Source organism: Thalassophryne amazonica, chromosome 1 (genome assembly GCF_902500255.1).
Source record: "Thalassophryne amazonica chromosome 1, fThaAma1.1, whole genome shotgun sequence".
Lineage (NCBI taxonomy): Eukaryota > Metazoa > Chordata > Actinopteri > Batrachoidiformes > Batrachoididae > Thalassophryne > Thalassophryne amazonica.
In genome coordinates, this window is record NC_047103.1 from 56140943 (window position 1) to 56166034 (window position 25092).

General features: G+C 43.7%; 1 long non-coding RNA gene across 1 annotated transcript; it reads left to right on the forward strand.

Moving 5' to 3' along the window:
• Positions 1 to 1812: 1812 nt before the first annotated feature.
• Positions 1813 to 25092, forward strand: LOC117519466. The gene is made up of 3 exons (XR_004563293.1): positions 1813 to 1823; positions 6193 to 6204; positions 24877 to 25092. It is a non-coding gene; the product is annotated as an uncharacterized LOC117519466 (long non-coding RNA).

Consider the following 25092-nt stretch of genomic DNA (forward strand, 5'->3'; position numbering starts at 1 on the left):
CTCAGACCATGAGAAACAAAATTCTCTGTCTGATGAGAAATTTAACAATGACAAAAATTAACAGAGAGACTAGTCAGGATTGAGGGTAAGATGAATGCAGATAAAGATGAATGTACAGAGACATCCTGGATGAAAACCTGCTCCAGTGTGTTATTGACCTCAGACTGGCTCGATGGTTCATCTTTCAGCAGGACAGTGACCCTAAACACACAGCCAAGACATCAAAGGAGTAGCTTCAGGACAACTCTGGGAATGCCCTTGAGTGGCCCAGCCAGAGCCCAGATCTGAATCTGATTGAACATCTCTGGAGAGATCTGAAAACACCTGTGCAGCAATGCTCCCCATCCAACCTGATGGAGCTTTGAGAGGTGCTGGAAAGAGGAATGGACAAAACTGCCCAAAGGTGTGTCAAGGTTGTGGCATCATATTAAAAAAGACTTGAGGCTGTAATTACAGCCAAAGGTGCATCAACCAAGTATTGAGCAAAGTGTATGAATATGCATGACTCCTTTGTTTTTTATTATTAATAAATCCCCCCCCCCACACACACAAATTTTTTTCATGTTAACATTATGGGGTGTTGTGAATATAACTTTGAGGGGGGAAAATGACTCCATTTTGGAATAAGGCTATAACATATAAAAATTTTGAAAAAGTGAAGTGCTATGAATACTTTCCAGATGCAGTGTAAGTCATGGTTTATTTTACTTCTTTGGTATGTCCTGCAATTTATATACAAAAAAAAAAAAACTTCATTATTAATAATAACTACTTGTACAGGGCTTTCAAGGAATAAAAAAAACAAATAAGGATGGTGTTAGTAGTAAGCTTAGACCTGACTTGTGTGAAGTGCCCTGAGGCAACTCTGTTGTACTTTGGTGCTATATAAATTAAAATAAATTGAAATTGAAAAAATAAACTCCAGTAATGACAGTAAATGCCATTAATAAAAACACTACAACAGTGCAATAAATAAATAAAAATCACAAACTAAAGAGCTGAAAATACAGAAAACAGCGGGACTTATGCTCTGGAAAACTGGGTAATCACATCAGTTAAAACGGGCAGAATGTCTGACATACACGCTCTGACTGCTGCTGTGGTTTACATTTAGTTGACAGATTATCCTTTCAGTGTGAATATCAAACCGATGTTTGCATTTCTTTTGGTGCACAATGCCAACACAGAGGTGCTCATTTGTGAGCAAATCTCTTCTCAGTGTGGATCTTACTTTGGAAGCATCACTTCAGAGAATCCATCCATCACGTCTGTGGCTTCAGATTGATGATCTATTCCTGCCATCTGGTGCGCTGTGTGGCGCACCCATTTCTCACCTACAAACAGGGATGATGTTGACAGCTTGAATTAGGTAGCAAACACATATATATTGCTTTAAATTGTCATGCCAGGAAAACATCAGTGGGTCCGGCTGGTAATGATGGAGCTGAAGTTACCTGCTGGCAGCAGATGTCTTTCATCCAAAAGCCAAAAGTTCAGTTCTGTTAATGCTTGTGATCTCAGACCAGCCGTGCCATACGCCACTGAGACCTTCTTCTCCATCGATCACGCTTTAGATGCCCCCAAACTCCAATTAGCTCTATATGAGAAGGGACACCCTTCATCATTGCCATGTCCCTGCTGGTACAATGACATGGCATGTGTTAGGATCATTCTTCACTGTTTATTATGTATTCAATGAGAGTATGTTTGTTTGACGTTCATCTTACTGGTGATCACTTTACTGTGCTGTTTTCCGCTTTTTCAAAATTCCTTTCATCACAGGCCTCACTCAGTTTTATTTTTGTTACTTTTAATTTCACCCAGTTGCTTGGGATTACCTTAGCAGAATCCGGTAGAGATCTGGATTTGGCAGTTTTTACGCTGGGTACCCTTCCTGAGCTCCAGTACTAGGGTGATTCTCAGACTACGGGCACTTATTATGTCCTTTGATCATATTGTATGAAAAAGAAAAAAGGGGACATTTCACACTTTTATAGTTATCTTTACAATGAAAGTGTGTTAAGAAATTTGTTCTAGTAGCTTTTGATGACTTTTTCACCTTTTTTCAGCATCATTATAGGCAAATATTGCCGTTTTGTGCTTGTCCCACACCCAGACTTTTGATCTTCAATGATAAAAATGAATGGTAAAGAAATGTTTTTTCTAATGTTTTAAAATATCTCTGAATAAAATATCAGTAAAATAATCAAAACATAATTGGGGTATTCAATGTCATACAACTGTTGTGATTTTTTTAAACAAAATGTAGTCCCACACTATTGCCGTAATTTCCACCACAACACTGTAATGTCCCTTTAAACAGTTTGTATGAAAGATTGTTTGGGTAGTTTCTATGGAGATAAACAGTGACATCAGAGCACATGTATAAAGCGCCAAATTACAACAAACAGTTGCCCCAAGGCGTTTTATATTGTAAGGCAATGGCGTGGTGGAAATTACATTTACAAGGCCAATAGTGCCCGTAGTTAAAGAATCACCCACTAATCAGGATCTAGTCTGTTTAACTTCAGTGTATGGCTGCACTGTCCTCAGTCAAATTAAGCAAATCCTATATAGGCCCTGAGACCTATTGGTTACTTGTGCTTATCTCTGAATTTCGTAGCATGAGAGTCTACGACTCCCCCTGGACAGGATATTGCTCCAACACAGGTTACTTCCACAGCCAAAACCATTACAACTGGGAGGGAGAACAGTTAGCAAGAGCGGGATTCCAGCTCTACTGAGCTTCCTGTTGTAAAGGCAAAAAGTTATCAAATAAAATGTTCTTAACTGTGTGACTACAGTGGTACAAACCACATGGGCTGCAAGATTGCATTGGCAAGTGAGCCCAGTCCAAAAGTGATCGCTTCACATGACCCCGACTCCAAGGTGCCGGGAGAAAAGGTAATTTAATTCAAAGGTAACCATTAGTTCTTTCTCGATACTAGGTAATAGTGCACATGCTCATGGAGACAATAAGGTAGACAGCAATTTAACATTTGACCAAAATGATTGACGCCTGGGTGACCTTACTAGGGCAATTGTGGACACCAGTGTGTGTGCCACATTTGGTCCAAATTGGGCTGAAAATCAATTAGTTTAACCTTTGCCAAAATTAATACTTTCAGAACAAGTTTAGGATGAACATTCATTGGTACACAAAGTTTGGTAGAAATTAGCAAAAGTGTCTGCGAGGCGCAAGCCAGCAAACAGATGGGTGATCTTGAATCCAGTGATTGACTTTTGGAAAATTTGACCTTGAGTCCACCCCCATGCCAAGTATGGTGGCAATTGAAGTCTAAAAACTTATATTTTGACAGTAGACCATAATGAACTTGATCCCAATGATTGACTTTTGGTCAGCTCCAGAATCCACCTCCATATGTGTGCTGATATGGGACTTTGCCAAAACCTCAATGGAAATTGTGGGGTTGCCCATTATCCACATTGCATGGGTGGTGGAAAGCAACCAACAGACCTAGGAGGAGGAGGAGAAGAAATAAACAATTTCTCAAATTATAGTATGATGTCTCCCACATCTGTGTGGGGTCAGTATGCTAAATTAATTAATTGTTTCTTTTTTTGGGGGGGGGGGGGGCTGTTTTTACAGCCAAATGTTTTCTTCAGTCTTGGTCTGGGCTTATAACCAAGATCCTTGTTTTGCTGAAGGCAGAGGTGGGACGGAGTCACTGTCATGTCATTCTCAAGTCATCAATCTGCATGTCCCAAATCAAGTCTCAAGTCAGCTTGCAAACAATCGGTGGTCATGGTGACTTGAGACTTGACTTGGGACTTGCTGATTCATGACTTGAAAGTAACTTCATGGTGGCATTGTCTCACCTCTGGCTGAAGGACTGGTCTAATCTCCAACTGTGGTCTTCTCTGGTAATCAATAATTTTTGCTGTATTGTCTGAATTACAGTCAACCTTAGATGGCTGATATGATTGTATTTTAAACTATTATGTTGTTCTTTCAAGGTTTGGGATGGGGTCATTGACCCGGAGCGGTTCTGTGGGAATGGTAGATGTAGTGACATGAGGCACCAGTGTATTTTCCCAGGTTTGAATTTGTCACTGTAATTCAATAACTATGCTACCTTTAACTTGGCCAACCTTCTGCTAGAGGTTTTTACCCCTTCTGTTTCTTGATAACTCAAAAACTAAAGCAAGTCCTATACAGGCCCTGAGACACATTGGGCTGGTGCATATTTCTGGACATGGTAGTGTGAAGTAGATGAGAATGAGCAACTCTTGTTCTAGGAGGTCTTTCTTCCCTGCCACTGCCCCCTGAGTGATTGAGGGTGAACCAATGGCAGCATTGCGGCAATAAAAGCAACTGGACACTGTACTTCATGCTGAAATAAATTTTGAAGCTAACATTGATGGAGTCTGTAAAAAGGCAAATCATCAGTTGTTCTTTTGAAGGAAGTTATGGAGTTTTAACGGGGATTGGACACAGATTAATTTTTTTCTTTTATTCTCTTTTAGTCTCACCGTCCATGACTCACATGAGAGATCAGTTTCAGCAGAGTTGCGGCTCAGGGCACAGTGTAAACACACCTTGTGAAGTATGGACAATAAGACATCGGGGCACAGCAGAAGTCTGTCACAGGTGCTACACCTCCTCTAGATAACCCTCTCAACTTGGGAGAACATGTCATCATAATAATCACCTGTGAACTCGCTGGATCAACACCATCCACATCCTTGCTTGCCATTTTTTACATGCGCTGTGAGACGCCAGACCTCTGTTGGCACCGTGGTGCATTCTGGGAATTGCAGGGGGCCGCCAGTAGGATTATGGGAAATGTTAATTTACCAAATTGCGTTTGTTCTCACTTTCCCTATAATTTTCTGGGTTGGTGTATAAGTCTTAAAAATAGGAACAAATTGGGCAAAATTGTCAAGTTGCGATGGTAAATGTCTGGTCTTACATTTCATGATCTGTGGCACCTGTATGAGGTAAACATCTCTGGCTCAGGCAACCTTTTTGGACCCTCACCATCCATTATAGGCTGAGTTTAAGATGCTAGCAAGGGGGCCGAGGTTCAATCCCCCCAGAAGGAGTACTAATACATTCTGCCGCTTAAAAAAAATTGTCCCTTGCCTTTTTGATGATTTGTGGTGACAGTGTGTGTGGATTTTCAACATAATGTATTTGTTGTATTGTTTTTATTTGTGCTGATGCCTGCCTGCAAAACAAATTGTCCCTCCAGGACACTAATGTTTACGCTACTCTGTCTTTACTGTGTTAGATGCTTCCATCTCCTGAATTTACACTGTTATGGATGACAAAAATTTGGGCAAAATGATGGCACATTAGAAGGATTAATGATCAAATTTCAAGAACGGGGTAGCACTTGATGAGGATAGTTGCCTTCATACTCCTTCATGGTTTTGAATGATTTATTTTGGTGAACATTTGTGTTTAATTATTCCTTTTGTCTTTTTTTAAGCCATGTTCAAAATGACATCTATCCACCTGTCCCACAGAGCCACCTGCTCAAAAACTGACATTGTTTAAAAAAAAAAAAAACCTGGTGAGAAAAACGATCCAATCCCAGAACAAATGCCGTCTGCTAAAAGAGGTAGAGGCAGAACATTTTAAAATATTTTAGGACATTTCAAGACAGGATGTTATAGTTATTACAAAATGTAGCATTGAACCTATTCTGGTAGCGTTCTTGCCTTAGTGGTTCAATGCTCAGCCATACCTCAGTCTTCTCGTACATCTGAAGTTCCATCAGAAGGGCCACCCTGGGTAAAATGTGGCAAATCAGCATACTTCACCGGACACACTGGTGAAGTGACAGAATCCCACACTGTTGAAATGATTCTGGATTTGTAGTATTGCGTTGTAACTGGTCTAAAATGGAGATGCATTTATGACCTCAGTGTTGTGGGCTGGGGTGTTTGGCTGGCTTGTTTTTGTTTTCTGTTTCTCCCACCAGGTGGTATGCGTTCAGGACTGAGTGGCTGACGTGGGGCTGAGTTTGAGGACCTCACCCTGATCACCTGAGGCTTGTTATCACGTGCAGTTCATCAGGACTCACAGCTGTGGTGCATCTGTCTTGATCAGGGCATGTTGCATTTAAACCTGGAATACACAGTGTGTATTTGCCAGAGACTTGACTTTGTGACCAGACGTGTAAGGTCGACGTTGGGAGAACAATCTCACCACTACGGATGCAGAGACCGCTACAGGTTTGACGCCACGGTCTGTGAAAGAGGATTGGGTGAGGTCTCACGCTCTTCAGCACACTTCCTGAGGTATTTTGGTTTTTGTGACTTTCATGAAGTAAAGTCAGTAAATTTGGTGTCCCTCACACCTTGTTATATTGAGCTGTTATGCTATGCTAATCGTCTAAATCAGCTTCTACTGCAGTGGAGTTTTGAACTGAGTTGTTCCGTGCCTGCGGGGAGAGAAGCTGATTTTACATTTAGGCCAGGAAGTGTTTTGCTGATTGTGTGCACCTTTTGAACTGTCTCTCTGTGTGGAGAGTGTTGGACTCACCTTACGGTTTCTTCTTTCACAGACTCGGTTTGTCGCGGCCACCTGGGGGGGTGTCGGCGGGGTCCTTGGGTCCAGAATTGCTGTGGCTCCGGTCCTTTTGCGCTGCTGGGAGCGTGCCATTTTTCCACCTCGCCAGACCATTGACTTTTGGGTTATCACTTAATACACTATGTTAATTAAAACTTGTTTTCCTTTGAACCGTGCTCTGCTTCTTTTATGCTGGGTCCTGTCAAACGCTGGGTCGGTTCTCCGCCCGCGTCCGACACATAACACTCAGGGCAGTTTCGTTTCAGTTTATTTCATTTACATATCACCAAATCACACAAGTAAGGTCTAACCTTACCCACCCCAGGTGGCATAAAGACAACAAATAGAGGATAATTTGTCAGCATTAAGCAACAAGAGCAAAGTCAAGAAGTGGTAGGGAGCTAAGTAGCAAGGTATAATCTAGATTTAAATATGCTCCTATTAAATTAGATAGCAGGGATTCCTTTTTGGCTAACCTGATAGTGCATTGGATTCATGAGTGGGAAGTCTTGTGCTTGAATCTCACCATCCTCATATATTGCTCACTTAAAAATTAGGTTTTGATGGCAGGATGTTGCAGTTGACCAAAGTCACATGCAAAGGCGTTTGTTTTTATGAAGAAAGGCACCTGTGACCTCAGGATGAAGTCAATCCTGTTGGGGAAATACATGAAATATGTTCCTTCTTGCTTGGCTTGTGGGGGTTCCCCTTTGGCCTACCTGGTAGAACATTGGTCTCAGAAGTGAGAAGTCTAGCACTTTGTTCCCACCAGAAGGCACAAAAATATATCACTCGGGTACACTTACGTGAATAACAAAAACGACAAGCTTGAAGATGACATAGGTGAGTATTTTAAAATTATTTTAATCACATTAAAAGTGTCAAATATTAATTGAGAGAATGTTAGAAATGCAATATCCTTCAAATAGCTCAGTTTGATATATTGAATGGAATGAATTTTTCACAAAGTGACTTTTTACAATTTAGAATAATTCTCCTTACTTGAGTGATATGAGTTAACTAAACTTATGTGGTTAATCCCACTTGATTTCCTCAAAGTGAGGTAGTCCAACAAACCCATCAAGTTTAACAGTAGATAGGAAATGTTCCAGTCTTCATCAAAGACTGGTTGTGGCTGCTTAATCAACATGGACCAGTCCCCAAAAGGTACATCTGTTCTACGTCAGATCCAGCACTCTCTGAAAACAGGTTCTACTGCCATGACCTACTTCTATGGAGGGTTTTGTTTTTTTCAGTATGGTCCAAGGTCTTTACAGCATGATGCTTTTGTTCATGCTAATTTGCACAGTTTTTGAAATGGTTTAAGCTCTTGCTCAAGGACAGTGTGACATGCAAGGTTACAAAGAAATTGAATGACTGATCTTATTTTATGAACAAGCAGAGGACCTTGCAAATGGTGCAGTCTGACGTGAGCGTGTATTCAGGGAATGTGAGGATATACTTCCAAATGAGGATAAGTGGCTCATAAATCGATTTTTGATTACCAAGGCCACTGTGACTGGAGTTGTCCACAGAACTATGAACAGCCCAGAGTGCAATATCATGTGGACCCAGGTGATTAGTGCAGCAGATAAGTGAATATTTACTGAGGGATCCTTGAAATGGTGATGCAAGCACCAAATTTGGTACACATACTCCTTAAACATTACTCTTTTACAAATGCCATGGCCACATGAACTTTCAATAAGGGCCAAGAAGGGGTCAGTTGAAGAATTGCACAGGGGTCAAAAATTAAAAATGCTCCAATCATATTGAAAGGTAAAAGTAAGTCCCTTTGGCTGCTCCCTTGTTTGCAGTCGGGGTCACCACAGCAAATCCAAGGTAGATCTGCACGTTGAATTGACACAGGTTTTACGCTGGATGCCCTTCTTGACGCAACTCCACATTACATGGAGAAATGTGGCAGGGTGGGATTTGAACCCGGAGCCTTCTGAACTCCAGAAAGCTTGGACCTTAGCCTTGTTCCAGGAAAATCCCAAACTTAGATGCTCAGGGTCTGATACTGCAAAGATTACAACATTGTTCACAAAGTCAAGGTCAGGTAAATCTTTCGTCCATTAAAAGGCATCTACGTATGCCGCTGGTTTCAAGTCAACTTTATTTGTCAATTCTGCAATACATACACAGACATATTGGGAACTGAAATTTCATTACTCAGTCTCCCGGACAACAAAGAGTAAAAAAAAAAAAAAAAAAAAAAGCAGAGCTGTCTTTTCTTGTGTGCAAGAGGTATCACAGTACAGTAAGAATATAAATGTGCATGGAGTATGTAAGCAGTCTTTGAAGATATGTTCAGTGTTTGTGAGATGGGTGTCAGGCGTAAGAAGTCAGTGGTTTCCACAATGCTACCCAACTCCCAGTTCATCCAAGCCCTAAAAGGTAGGAGCCAGAACACATCCTACATAAATTCCAGTTTTCACTGGTAAAAGTTAAGTTTGTACCTCTGTTCTATACACCAATCACAGTATCTGTGCATAGAATGGCTATATGATCTTCAACAACAACCTGGGCATCCAACAAATTTTCGCGATGTCCCAGAGAGCAGCCCAACTTTCAACTAAGTTGGATCTAGATCAGCTCAAAACTTTGAGTTATTTTGTTCAAACATTTACAGACTCTAATCTCATGTGGGTGTAAAAAACTACTTGTTGTGTGGGCCGCCAGAAGAGGAGGTACTGCTGGCCCACCACCAGAGGGTGCCCTGCCTGAAGTGCGGGCTTCAGGCACGAGAGGGCGCTGCCGCCACGGACACAGCCGGGAGTGACAGCTGTTACTCATTCTTCATCATCTCACTCCATAAAACCCAGACGTCATCTCCACCTCATCGCCGAGATATCATACTTCATTGGAGGTAATATCCTCAGCCATTTGTGTTTATCTATATCTGTATATTGTGAGTGTTTGCAGGGGTACCGGTCCCTCTTTCTGTGGAGGCTGAGTGAGTGCAGGACGGCACTCTTTTCCCCTGAGGAATCACTGCGGTACTCTGCAACATATTGAGTGAGAGGTGGAGGTGGCATTCCCACCGTTGTTGTTACTGGGTGTACACACACCCACACTTGTCTGTCTTTGTTCTCGCCAGCAGTACCAGATCCGACAGTTGGGGACGGTGATCACCTGGGAATTCGGGACTTGGCGGCTCCAGTATTCACCAGGTTCTGTGGCGGCGGAAATCGTGTGGTTCCGGCTCTTCTCAGGACAGACGTCTTCTATCCTCAAGCCTGCCCACACGTCACCTTTGTGGATTGACTGTAATTATATTCTGAGATTGTCTGTATGTTCGTTGTGCACATTTCACAACATTAAATTGTTACTTTTTGGCTCATCTATTGGCCGTTCATTTGCGCCCCCTGTTGTGGGTCCGTGTCACTACACTTTCACAACAGGATATCTCGGCCAGCGTCATGGACTCCGAGGGGTGTCACCCGGCTGTTGAACGACCAATGGGAGAGCAGGGAGCGCAGGCGTCTGCAGGAGGCGTGATTGGTGAGCTACAGCACATTCTCACCGCCTTTACGGCTCGGTTGGATCAAATGACCGAGCAAAACATCCTCCTGAACCGCAGGGTGGAGGCTCTCTCCGCGCAGATGGCGGCGAGCGCTCAGGGCGCTGCTGCAGCTCCTCCTCCTGCCGACCCTGTGCAGGATATGAACGTTCCAGTGGTGGTTCAACAACCCCTCCCACCATCCCCTGAAGCATACATAAGCCCTCCTGAGCCGTACGGAGGTTGTGTGGAGACGTGCGCGGACTTTCTCATGCAGTGTTCGCTCGTCTTCGCACAACGTCCCGTCATGTACGCGTCAGATGCTAGTAAAATAGCTTATGTGATTGCTCTGCTTCGGGGTAAGGCGCGCGCCTGGGCTACGGCGCTCTCGGAACAGAACTCACGGTTGTTATCAGCATACACTGGGTTTGTGGGGGAGTTCAGAACAGTGTTTGATCACCCTAACAGAGGAGAGACCGCTTCAACAATGCTGCTGTCAATGCGACAGGGGCGCTGATGTGCAGCCGAATTTGCAGTCGACTTCCGCATCGCGGCTGCGAGGTCCGGCTGGAATGACGTTGCGCTCCGCGCCGCCTTCATAAACGGACTGTCGTTAGTCCTGAAGGAGCATTTGGTTGCTAAGGAGGAACCGCGGGATTTAGATGGGCTTATCGATCTCGTTATACGGTTAGACAATCGGTTGGAGGAACGCCGTCGGGAGCGAGGCGAAGGACGTGGCCAGATACGCGCCGCCCCTCTCCCTTCCAGTTTCGAAAAGGGGCCGCCCTCCCCACGCTCCACAGCCGCAGCGCTCTGTGGGGCAACAGCTCCCCCTGCTGACGTTGTTAGGGAAACGCACAGGGCCAAAATGAGCAGGCTGATCCGCGGGGAGTGTTTTCTCTGCAGCTCAAAAGAGCACACACAGAAAAACTGCCCCAAACGGCCACAACAACAACCGCCCTCAGAGACTGGGCTAAGGGGGGGGTCAAAACATTCACGTGAGACACACACAGATTGCCACACGACTCCCAGTTACAATCCTGAGCGGAGATTTAACCCTTCAAGCCCCAGCACTGGTGGACACGGGGTCAGAAGGGAATTTGCTAGACAGCAGATGGGCAAGGGAGGTAGGGCTCCCTCTGGTGGCGCTTCCTTCGCCATTGCAGGTTCGGGCACTAGATGGCACCCTCCTCCCTTTAATCACACACAAGACACAACCAGTAACTCTGGTGGTGTCTGGAAACCATCGGGAGGAGATTGAGTTTTTTGTAACTCCTTCTACCTCCCGCGTGATTTTGGGCTTCCCATGGATGTTGAAGCACAATCCCCGGATTGATTGGCCGTCTGGGGTGGTGGTTCAGTGGAGCGAAACCTGCCATCGGGTGTGTCTAGGATCCTCGGTTCCTCCCGGTTTACAGGCTAAGGAGGAGGTCAAAGTCCCTCCCAATCTGACGGCAGTGCCGGTTGAGTACCACGATCTTGCTGACGTCTTCAGCAAGGATCTGGCACTCACCCTTCCCCCGCACCGTCCGTACGATTGTGCCATTGATTTGGTTCCAGGCGTTGAGTTCCCGTCCAGCAGGCTGTACAACCTCTCACGACCTGAGCACGAATCAATGGAGACCTACATCCGGGACTCATTAGCTGCCGGGCTGATCCGGAACTCCACCTCCCCGATGGGGGCAGGTTTCTTTTTTGTGGGCAAGAAAGATGGCGGACTCCGTCCATGCATTGATTACAGGGGGCTGAATGAGATTACGGTTCGCAATCGATACCCATTGCCATTGTTGGATTCCATGTTCACCCCCCTGCATGGAGCCAAAATCTTTACTAAGCTGGATCTTAGAAGTGCGTATCACCTGGTTCGGATCCGGAAGGGAGACGAATGGAAGACGGCATTTAACACCCCGTTAGGTCACTTTGAGTACCTGGTCATGCCGTTCGGCCTCACCAACGCCCCCGCGACGTTCCAAGCCTTGGTTAACGACGTCTTGCGGGACTTCCTGCACCGATTCGTCTTCGTATATCTGGACGATATTCTCATCTTTTCTCCGGATCCTGAGACCCATGTTCAGCATGTACGTCAGGTCCTGCAGCGGTTGTTAGAGAACCGACTGTTTGTGAAGGGCGAGAAGTGCGAGTTTCACCGCACGTCTTTGTCCTTCCTGGGATTTATCATCTCCTCTAACTCCGTCGCCCCTGATCCAGCCAAGGTTGCGGCGGTGAGAGATTGGCCCCAACCAACAAGCCGTAGGAAGCTGCAACAGTTCCTCGGCTTCGCTAATTTCTATAGGAGGTTCATTAAGGGCTACAGTCAGGTAGTTAGCCCCCTGACAGCCCTGACCTCTCCAAAAGTCCCCTTCACCTGGTCGGATCGGTGCGAAGCCGCGTTCAAGGAGCTGAAATGACGGTTCTCTACTGCGCCAGTTTTGGTGCAGCCCGACCCTAGCCGCCAGTTCGTGGTTGAAGTGGACGCCTCTGACTCAGGGATAGGAGCTGTGCTGTCCCAGAGCGGAGAGACCGATAAGGTTCTTCACCCGTGTGCCTACTTTTCACGCAGGTTGACCCCTGCTGAACGGAACTATGACGTCGGCAATCGAGAACTCCTTGCGGTGAAAGAGGCTCTTGAGGAGTGGAGACACCTGTTGGAGGGAGCATCTGTGCTGTTCACGGTTTTCACTGACCATCGGAACCTGGAGTATATCAGGACCACCAAGCGGCTGAACCCCAGGCAAGCCCGCTGGTCACTGTTCTTCGGGCGTTTTGACTTCCGGATCACCTATCGCCCCGGGACCAAGAACCAGAGGTCGGATGCCTTGTCCCAGGTACACGAAGAGGAGGTCAAAACTGCACTGTCGGATCCACCGGAGCCCATCCTGCCGGAGTCCACTATCGTGGCCACCCTCACCTGGGACGTGGAGAAGATCGTCCGGGAGGCCCTGGCACGGAGCCCGGACCCAGGAACAGGTCCGAAGAACCGTTTATACGTCCCACCAGAGGCCAGAGCTGCAGTCTTGGACTTCTGTCACGGTTCCAAGCTCTCCTGTCATCCAGGGGTGCGAAGGACCGTGGCAGTTGTCCGGCAGCGCTTCTGGTGGGCGTCTATGGAGGCCGACGTCCGGGAGTATATCCAGGCCTGCACCACCTGTGCCAGGGGCAAGGCAGACCATAAAAGGTCCCAAGGACTTCTCCAGCCGTTACCGGTGCCTCATCGCCCCTGGTCCCACATCGGCCTGGATTTCGTCACGGGCCTCCCGCCGTCCCAGGGCAACACCACCATCTTCACGATAGTGGACCGATTCTCCAAGGCGGCCCACTTTGTGGCCCTCCCGAAGCTCCCAACGGCCCAGGAGACAGCAGACCTCCTGGTCCACCACATCGTCCGTCTGCATGGGATACCCACCGACATCGTCTCTGACCGTGGTCTCCAGTTCTCCTCACACGTCTGGAGGAGCTTCTGCAGGGAACTGGGGGCCACCGTGAGCCTCTCGTCCGGGTACCATCCACAGACGAACGGACAGGCAGAGCGGGCCAACCAGGAACTGGAACAGACCCTCCGCTGCGTAACATCCGCGCACCCGACAGCCTGGAGTAACCATCTGGCCTGGATCGAGTATGCACATAACAGCCAGGTGTCTTCTGCCACCGGCCTCTCCCCATTTGAGGTGTGTTTGGGGTACCAGCCCCCATTATTTCCCGTGGTGGAGGGAGAGGTCGGTGTGCCCTCGGTCCGGGCCCATCTTCGGAGGTGCCGTCGGGTGTGGCGCACCGCCCGTTCTGCCTTGTTGAAAGCCTGGACGAGGGCCAAGACCCATGCAGACCGCCGGCGGTCCCCGGCCCCTGCATACCAGCCCGGGCAGGAGGTGTGGTTGTCAACAAAGGACATCCCCCTGCAAGTACAGTCTCCTAAATTGATGGACAGGTTCATCGGCCCCTTTCGTATCCTCAAAGTCCTCAGCCCTGCCGCAGTGAAGCTCCAGCTCCCAGCTTCACTGCGGATCCACCCGGTCTTCCATGTTTCCAGGATCAAACCTCACCACACCTCACCCCTCTGTGCTCCCGGTCCGGCGCCGCCTCCTGCCCGGATCATTGACGGGGAGCCGGCTCCTGGACGTCTGTCGAATGGGCCGGGGGTTCCAATATCTGGTGGACTGGGGGGGGGGTATGGACTCGAAGAACGCTCCTGGGTGAAGAGGAGCTTCATCCTGGATCCGGCCCTCCTGGCCGACTTCTACCGCCGACACCCCGACAAACCTGGTCAATATGATGTCAGAAAATGGTGAAAAATATTGTTTGGTGTCTTGCAAAAAAATAAGATGATATCCTCAAATGTCTTGTTTTGTCCAAACATAAAGTGAAGCAAAGTGAAGCTAAAGATACTCAGTAAAGAAACCAGAAAATATTTACATTTAAGATCAAATCAGAGAATTTGGACATTTTTAAAAAAACTGATGAATCAATTTCCAAAATAGTTGCCAATTAATTTAATAATCAATTTAATCCTAACGTTTCATTCACTGCAGTGGCTGTTTGACACAACCTCTGTCCAAATACTCACAGACTTGACTTTACGTCGTTCATATTTTTCTGCCAGATGCTTTTTTTTCTGTTCATACTTACAGGAGCCAAAATAATTTAATGCAGCGCTGCAAACTGTGACATGTTGAGCTTTATATGTGTTGTTTTGGATGCAGAATTGGGCCCACTGCGAGCTGAGATCAGTAGCATAGGGATCCTGTGGCAAAGAACTCTTCCACGGGGCTCTGCTGGCTCGTGCTGCTGCACATCTACAGGGGAACTCCATTCCTCGTTAAACAACAAACCGCCACCTGTTCTCATTTCATCTCTCTTGGACCGCTGGTGAAGGGCAGACGCCCAGGTACTCTGTGAGGAATGGAGGCAAGTTTCCCATTCAAAACATTCCCCATCCATTTCCTGATGGCTGCCACCTGTTCAAGCTGCCTTCCTGCCACTGCGCCGCATCACTCCTGCATAGGGTACAGACAAATTGCTTAGGAGGTGAGAGTGGACTGTCAGTGGTCGGGGGGAGCTAAAGGCGAAAAGGAGGCAAGGAGGCATAACCCCAGTGTGCAGATGTCACTCCTTAATGACATGATTATGACCATCTTACAACTCCCCCTCGGCCTTCAGCGCACACTGGGAACTGTGTACACTTCACAAGCATTTAAAAAAACACATTCTTTGTTGTTCCACCCCTGCTTACTGTTATTCAAAGTTTCAGCTGTTCCCCAACTGACTGATCAAAGCTTTAATGAACCTTTTTTTTTTTTACACTGTAAAACATGTGGAGTTAGTTCACTTAAAAAATACTTGAGAAAATAATTGCTTTGGACTTTTAACATGAAAAATTTGATTTTGGTAATTGACATGATTGATACAGAAATAATGGATGTTTATGAGTTCAGTGGCACACCTTGTTGAATGGTATGTTCCAGCTTTCACCGAATAAAGTATTTGTTCCATTGAAAGAACGTAAAAACATTCATTATTTGTTTTGTATAATGGTTAAAATAGATCTTTGTCATTTGATATTATATTAATTTATAAACAACAGAAAAGGGACTTACATTTTGGTGTGATTTTGTGTACTTTCAGAAAAAAAAGAAAAAGTTTGTGTACGATCCTCACTCCAGCAAAAAATCACATCTGACATCAACAGTCCAACACAGACTTTAAATACAAGTCCAAAAATAATTCTGACGATGTCGCCCGCGATGCTGTGCACCAACTTTGTGTACTTCCTCAGTATAGTGTGAAAAAAATCACGTCAGAAATTAGTCCAGTTTTTCATTCTAACTTCCTCCTAACAGCTCTGCCTCCAGGCGGCTTACAGCGCAGTGGATTTGTTTTGTGTGTGTGTGTGCGCGCGCATAGAGTGCAATGGTACCAAACGTATGGAACCAAATTTGCACCCTAATGAAATCAAATTGTACTCTAAATGCAATGCAACACAAATGGGATGAATCCATGTTATTTGACATACAAAGCACTAATCAAATGACAAGGATCCACTCAGCTGTCATATAATATACAAATAATGAATGTTTATGAGTTCAATGGTAGAAATATTTAATTCAGTGAAAGATGGAATGTACCATTCAACGAGGCTCGTTGAATGGTACATTCCATATATATAACAGTTAAAATAGATCTTTGTCATTTGATATTTTATTAATTTATAAACAACAGAAAAGGGACTTACATTTTGGTGTTCATAACTGGTACGTTGATGTCAACAGTCCAGCACAAACTTTAAATGTAAGTCCCTTCGGCTGCTCCTTTGTTTGCACTCGGGGTCGCCACAGCAAATCCAAGGTGGATCTGCATGTTGAATTGACACAGGTTTTATGCTGGGTGCCCTTCCTGACGCAACTCCACATTACATGGAGAAAATGTGGCAGGGGTGGGATTTGAACCCGGAACCTTCTGCACTGAAACCAAGCGCATTAACCACTTGGCCACCACGACTGCTAGCACAAACTTTAAATAGGAGTCCAAAATTGTTCTCAGTCAGCTTGCAAAAAACAATCCCAAAGGATGTAGTCCATGATGCCGTTGTGCTGAATTCAGTATAGACTGCCGTCTGCTTTCCTCACTCCAGCGAAAAATTGCGTCAGAAATTTGCCCAGCTTTTCATCCTAACTTCATCCTAACAGCTCTTCATGTCTCCAGATGGTTTACAGCGAGGTGGATCTGTTTTTGTGTGTGTGTTAGAAGAATTAGCACCATCAATTCGCTCCTTCAAATCATCGTCCACCAGCAAAACAAATGCAGCCATGATTAACTAAACGCAGCCCCCGGTAGTGTGAGCATGCTTGGTGGTCAGAGCATGCAATAGCACATTTCATATAGCACCAAAATTGCATGCTAAAAAGAACTATTGTACAGTAAATGAAACACAACGGCAAATGGTACAAATAATCCATGTCACTTGACATACAAGCCACCAATCAAATGACAAGGATCCACTCAGCCATTGCATAATTTGTGCTAACACACATGACCTAAAAATTAAAAGTATTTTGTGTTCATTCACACTATTCCTTATATAATATGAAATCATTCCTATTAAATTGATATTAATCTTATTTCACATATATATCTTGTTCTCACATCTTTGTGGGGTTAATTCACTGGGGTTGATTACCGGCAGTTCAAACCTTCTATAGTCTTCCATGCGACCCTGCAACAATTGTTATCGAAATAAAACCGGGAGTAGTGTTGTGAAAGTGTAGTGACACGGACCCACAACAGGGGGCGCAAATGAACGGCCAATAGATGAGCCAAAAAGTAACAATTTAATGTTGTGAAATGTGCGCAACGAATATACAGACAATCTCAGAATATAATTACAGTCAATCCACAAAGGTGACGTGTGGGCAGGCTCGAGGATAGAAGACGTCTGTCCTGAGAAGAGCCGGAACCACACGATTTCCGCCGCCACAGAACCTGGTGAATACTGGAGCCACCAAGTCCCGAATTCCCAGGTGATCACCGTCCCCGACTGTCGGATCTGGTACTGCTGGCGAGAACAAAGACAGACAAGTGTGGGTGTGTGTACACCCAGTAACAACAACGGTGGGAATGCCACCTCCACCTCTCACTCAATATGTTGCAGAGTACCGCAGTGATTCCTCAGGGGAAAAGAGTGCCGTCCTGCACTCACTCAGCCTCCACAGAAAGAGGGACCGGTACTCCTGCAAACACTCACAATATACAGATATAGATAAACACAAATGGCTGAGGATATTACCTCCAATGAAGTACGATATCTCGGCGATGAGGTGGAGATGACGTCTGGGTTTTATGGAGTGAGATGATGAAGAATGAGTGACAGCTGTCAGGAAGTAATGAGTAACAGCTGTCACTCCCGGGTGTGTCTGTGGCGACAGCGCCCTCTCGTGCCTGAAGCCCGTACTTCAGGCAGGGCGCCCTCTGGTGGTGGGCCAGCAGTACCTCCTCTTCTGGCGGCCCACACAACAGGACCCTCCCCCATTTGTTGTTTAAACAACAAATGGACTAATCCAGAAAATAACAGATTAATTGATAGTGAAAATAATTGTTAGTTGCAGCCTTGTGAAATTTATTGTTTTCTGTCTTTTTGTGTCTCAGGAGGAGACAAAGCTGTGTGCAAGATTTTCTTCTACATTTCCCCCCATGACTGCCTTTTAAATGTTTTGGCACTTTGTATTCTTTATATGCTGTGATAATAAAAATTTGTAAAATAAATATTTTGACAAAATATTTTAATGCAAACTTGAAAATTATTAATAGAATTTATGGTTATGATTTACTGGTAAATGAACAAAAAGACAATCAACTAATAAGAAAATAATCAATAGACAAATAAAAAAATAATTTGATTAATGAATTAATTAAAAACATAATTACATGACATTCCATAGATTAATCAGTTACAAAAATAATCGTTAGTTGCAGATCGAGCTCTTCTGCCTTTATTAGGCTTTGCCGCTTGCTTCTTCCATCAAAGTCTTGTAGTTTGCAGAACGCTGCTTCTTGTTTCTGTGTGTGCATCCGCAGCAAAAGGGGCACTCTCAGGCTTTCTGTGGCTTTAAATCGAGAGAATCACAGCAGTACCTTGGTTACATCGTCACCCACAGTCTGAAAATAAACAACACATAATAAACTGATACAAATGTAACTACTTCCTCTTTGTGTTTATTGGTAGATTGCAAACCAGCTGTAGAGGTGCATACCGCCACCTAGTGTGTGGAATTATGCGATTAATTATTCTAAGCCAATACAATGCAGAACATGACACAATAGAATGAAAAAAAAATAATAATAAAAAACATACAATAAATGTTTTAACACTATTAGGAAACAATGAAAGTTTTAGCGTTACAGTACTGTGATTGTATATGGCACACAAAGGGAAAATTGTCAGAAAAAAGACTAATAGGGTTAGGAAATCTCTGTCATTTTGACAGTAAGAACCACATTTGAAATAGACTGTATAAGCTATAACCGTTATCCTTTAGCTATAAAGTCAAAATATTATGCATCCTAAATCAAAAGAAATACAAGCCACATTTTGTAGCTTTCAATGTGTTTACAGACCAAATAAAAGTAAACCTAATGAGAGGGGAAAACAAGCAAAATGAATAAAAATAGAAATACATTAACAAAATATAAATAAATTAACAAAATGAATCCATGCATGTTTATTATAAGACTTCTTATTTTTTTAAAGAAAACACTTGCAACTGTGTTACGACTCTTTAACCGGGTGAACATGGCTACCTCTGCTAGTATTTAATAATAACTGCATTGTGTGAATCTGTTTTGCAGTAAAAACCATTATATCTCCTTGTGTTTCAAACACAGTGAGCACACCTGTGTTTATTTATTATTCAATTGTATATGTGATGCGACACGTAGCCAACATATTATTGCTCCCCCATGTAGCATGTTGACACCCCAAAATATCAAACCAGTTTTTCAAGAAACCAAAAACACCCACATTGGTGTGAACAACTGTAACAGTTTTTGTACTGTTGCCTCTGAACGCCATCCATCCATTTTCTACACTTGTTTACTCCAATTAAGGGTCACGGGGTTGGGGAGGGGCAGTGGTGCGCACAGTTCTGCTAATCTGCTAATTATCGAATCTAACGTTTTCATTAGCTTTCCAGATAACTTTGAAAACCATCAGCAGCCCAATTAGCTTCCGATAACTTTTAGACCGCTAACATATTTTTGTGGGCATAGTGAATAAAGCTTAACAGTTAAAAACATTTGTAAAGTCTGAAATCAAAGATTTTTAGTGCCTATCTGTTACATGTTTTATAGCAGACAGACAGCCATGAATGGTAGAGCTCTATCCTCTGCAGGCAGAGGAAAGCTGACTACAAGAGAGGAAGGAAGAGGGAGTGAGGTGTCTCTGCAGAGCCGGAGACACCTGTTTGTTTACGGTTGTACTTTCAGGCCGCACGCTTCTTCTGCTGACTGTGATTCAGAGCATTTCTTTAGAGAATGCGTCACCTACCTGTGATTCAAGAGCGTGACTTGCTATTTTCAAATTTGATTTCACTCCAAATATACTTAGTCAGGTAGTTAGCACGTCTCTAGAGCCTCTAGAGGCTGCACTTTCAGGACCACATAGTATTGCACAAAAAGTAGTACTTCAGGTCTTACCTATAATTGTAAAGGTTAAATGTACCCCCCCCCCCCCCCCCAAAAAAATAAAAAGTTAAGCTTTTAAAGGGTTATCCCACCCAAAAATATTACATATTAATAAAAAAAACTTTGTTTCATGCACTGGGACAAAATGTGTAGCAAAGTGTGGCGCCTGAAAGTGCAGCCGCAAACAAAGAGCCTCCGGCTCTGCAGACACATACTATTGCGAAGAGGGACAAACTGCTCACTGCGAGCAGCCACACATTTGCTGAAAGCGATGACGGACTTAACAAACAGAATTTTCAGTTTTCAAATTGCCTTTTTTTTACAAATGAAAAAATTACATATTTACAAATACAGATTTATTTGTAAAACCCACCACATGTTTCAGTAACTGTGTGTTATATCGACCAGCCATCCACTGATGTCAAGAAACAAATGTACCCATAATGCAATGTGGCATGTGTGTCTAAACGCTAAAACCTTTGAAATTAGTGCATTACTTTAAAACTAAAACATATAGCTGACATTTTCACTTTGTAAAATGACAGACGTTAATTTAAATAAACTGTCCGCAATTAGTTTGTTTAAAATTATAACCATAAGTCAAAACTGTCTACCTGTGCAAGACTCCATTGAAATGACCAGCAGGTCTGTATGGTATGAAGAGAAATTATACCCCCCTTTTTCCCCTTCTCTGGTCACCAGGTCTCTTTTGCTGAAAGAAGGCCAATCTGGAACAGAAGTGCTGACTTGTTGTTGTGTCAGTAGCTGCCGTGTACTGAAGTGAATACTAAAAGTTATCTGTTTAGCTTTTATCTGTAACTTCCGCTAAATTTTTTAGGGATTTATCGGTTTAGCTTTATAAAATTTAACTTTGCAGTTAGCAGATTAACGGTTATCAAAGCTAACTTTTTGGTTAGCTTTGCCCACACTGCTGTGTCCATCCCACCTGGAGCCTATCCAGGCAGTCATAGGGCGTGAGGTGGTGTACACCCTGGACAGGGAAAAAACTGAGGTTCCAGCAGCATTGTATAGCAGCACACAGGGTAAGAAGCACACAGAGTATCAAAGGGAAAGTAAAAAAAAAAGTTTACAATGTAAATACACGAATATAAATACCAGACATACTGATTGCTACTGGTTTACTGGCTCCTACTGTTCCTCTCCTTCCTGTCCTCTGTCTTCCTGCTAATGAAGCGAAATGGGCTGCTAATGCTGTTTGACCCAATGCAGAAGGGAAATGATTTTGGGAATAATTTAACACCAAAATCAAGACATTCCACATTTGTTTTTGATCAAGAGCCACCGTGTTGAGCTTCGATTGGATTGCCGTCACACTCAGCCTTCGAACGATCACGCTGTGCCACAAGTGTGCTGCATCGCAATTAACACCTCCCCCACACCTGTGCATGCACCCTGCAGGGCCCTGGCCTCCAAATAAAATTCTTCACCCATCCTTTCTATCACAGCTGCGAAGTGAGTGAGTGACTCGACGCGCTCAGTGACATTTGTGCCCGATTGTAAAAATGATGTTACGTAAGATACAAGAACGGGTGCCGAAGCGCCATTGGTTCTTTATGTTGTAAAATTTATCAGACAGTTACTCTAGAGTTGCAATTTCTTCTTCGAGATAGATTTTCACAAGTGAAATGGGTATCTGTCAGTTTTCCTCTGTGTGACAAAGACGCTCATAGATTTCATGTCCTTTAGTCACAGCTCCGGGGCGGCTGTGTTTGATCTAATCACTTGGATATATGCAAATTGTGCTGCTTTACATCATCGGCTGATATTCATCATAATATCAAAAGCAAACTGAAATCCTTAACAGCCAAGCAGCTTCTCGGGAAGGACTGAAAGTATGAGTGTCTTTATTAAAGCTCAAACTCTTCTTTGTGAAATACTTTTTCCTTGTCAACCTGTCAATGGAACGCTCTCAGTCGGTTGTACGCCGGCTCAGACTCTTCATGATGTATCAAAGTAAGTATTCCTTTATGCCTTGACGCTAACCCCTGTCTTGGTTTTTCTTTGACAACACAAACAGGACATGAAATGCCTTCTCACATTATTTGGCATCTTTCGAGATTTGAAATGTATTAATGGCGACAGGAGTGTGGAAGGTCTTTTCTTATCACTTAGCAACTTTAATCCCAGATTACATTTCCATGAAAATGTACTGCACCACGGAGTATAAACATTCAAAGCTGTGTGCAGCTGCCAAAATACTAAACGAGTAAAGATAACTGGGAGAAAAGCATCCGCGGTGAAGTCATTTTTACCCTGTGTGTCAGTGAAGCAGCGATAGCTGGGTATTGTTTTCACTGGCGTATGTGTGTCTTTGGACAAGATAACTCAAAAAAAAGCTGGACAGATTTCCTTTAAACGTTCTGGGAATATTACTTGCATAGATATCTAGCAGTGATTAGAGTTTGGAGTACTTTGTTCAGAGAAAAAGGAAAACAGTCTGAAAATAGTTATTTTGTATATCTCAACAACCAAGAAACCTAGATGGATCACACTTTGTAGAGATTTTGGAGTCAAGGTCATGGTCTGATAAACTTTATTTTTTTTTTATTTTTTGGTATATCTCAACAATCAAGAAGCCTACAAGGGTGATCTAAAGCAGTGGTTCCCAAATGTTTTTGATCAACAACCACCCCCCCCCCCCCCCCCCCCCATGTACACACAGACATACATATCTGTCATAATTTTGTCTAATGTTTGATAGTCTAATGTATGAATATTTAGATCTAACGCTGTCACGGTTGCAGCCAGATCTGGGGGTTTATTCTGGTTTTTCCCCTTTCTGTTGTTGTTTTCAGCTTTGATTTATTAATATTTATTTTCATTGGGAGTTATTCTGTCATGTTTTTCTTGTCACTTTGTTCTGGTTATGATTCACTAGTTATTTTGTTTTCATCATATGGTTATTTTCTGTTTTGATTTGTCACTTTGTTTTCTTTGTTACTTTATACTTTGGCTTTTCATTCTGTTATAGTTGTTTTCAGCCATTGTTTATTAAGTTATCACTTGTTCCTCTTGGTTATAATATTTGTTGTACTGTTATGTCAGGATTTGTTCTGGTTATTGCTTGGTCACTGCTTTTTCTTATGTTTTGTTCTTTGTCCTGTTTAGTCTCGCTGTGTACCAGTTCTTTGCTCTGAGTTTCTTGACCGCGCCTTTTTGCCTCAGCCTACATGCCTGTGTTTGCTCGTGCCTCAGACCCCTGCCTGGAAATGACTACGTTTATGCCTCGCCCTGCTTGTACCTCTGCTCCGCTATCTGACCACCTGTGTGCCGAACCTCTGCCTGTAATAAACATGATGACTTCTTATACCACAAAGCCTGGTTTGGGAGTTTGTACCATGGGTCCACTCGCTCCTGGTGTCGGGCAGCCGTCCCTTATGACAAACGCTGCTATTTCAGTTGGACTGAAAACTGTTGTCCCATGTATAAGTTATTCATATACAATTTATTTATTTCAATTTGTTTAGTTTATAGAGCACCAAATCACAACAAAGCTGCCTCAAGGCGCTTCACACAAGTAAGGTCTAACCTTACCAACCCCGAGAGCAGGCACACAGGTGACAGTGGTAAGGAAAAAGTCCCTCTGATGATACTGAGGAAGAAACCTCAAGCAGACCAGACTCAGAGGGGTGACCCTCTGCTAGGGCCATTCTACCAAAAATGTTTCCAATACAGAACACAATAACAATTGATGGGAGTCCATGCAGGGATCCAGTCCACCGTCAGGAGGGGAGGAGTTGGGACGTTCATCGAGCCAGCGAGGCAGAGGGCTACAAACCCCTTCAAATGGAGGGAATCTGGATGCACACTCCGTTTGGAGGGGTAGGAGGCGCTTACTGCTGTCTCCAAAGAAACAAACATGGCGCTGAAAGAGCCTCACAAATGTAAGCGGCTTTCATTACAAATTACACTGACAGCAACATGTATGCTGCTGGATGCATGTTGCGTATATTGTCATTCTGAGGAATATCGTAACTTTGCTCGTGCGCTGAGGCGTTATAATGCATATACACACAAACGCTATGATAAGACACTTTTATATCTCACAATCGAGAAAATCATCATAAAGAATAAACACGTTAATGATAAATCTTTGGATAATCGTGATCCCTGCTGTTGGATTTTAAGGTCTGTAATGTGTGTGTATTTAGTAAACAAAAAGGGAGCCCTGAACACACTCACCTCCTAATAAGCTTTCAGGCAGAAAATGAGAAGTTTCACCAATGGGAGTAAGTTGGAAAATATACACACACACATGTATATGTGTAACACAAAACCTGATGTCCTAATAGACTGATATTATTTGTCAAGGAAATTTCTAAAGGAAATAGTGCTGGATGCAAAAAATGGGAGAATTTGAAAAAGAAATATAAGGTTAAAAGAACTAGATGCAGCCCATAACATACATTCAGGTGCTGATCATATAATTAGAATATCATGAAAAAGTTGATTTATTTCAGTAATTCCATTCAAAAAGTGAAACTTGTATAATGTGTACATTCATTCTACACAGACTGATATATTTCAAGTGTTTATTTCTGTTAATTTTGATGATTATAACTGACAACTAATGAAAACCCCAAATTCAGTATCTCAGAAAAACAGAATATTGTGAAAATAAAACCCATTTAAAAATGTGGAGATTCACAAAGAGTGGACTGCAGCTGGAGTCAGTGCTTCAAGAGCCACCACTCACAGACATATGCAAGACACGGGTTTCAGCTGTCGCATTCCTTGCGTCAAGCCACTCTTGAACAAGAGACAGTGTCAGAAGCGTCTTGCCTGGGCTAAAGAACAAAAAAAAAAAAGGAGTGGACTGCTGCTGAGTGGTCCAAAGTTATGTTCTCTGATGAAAGCA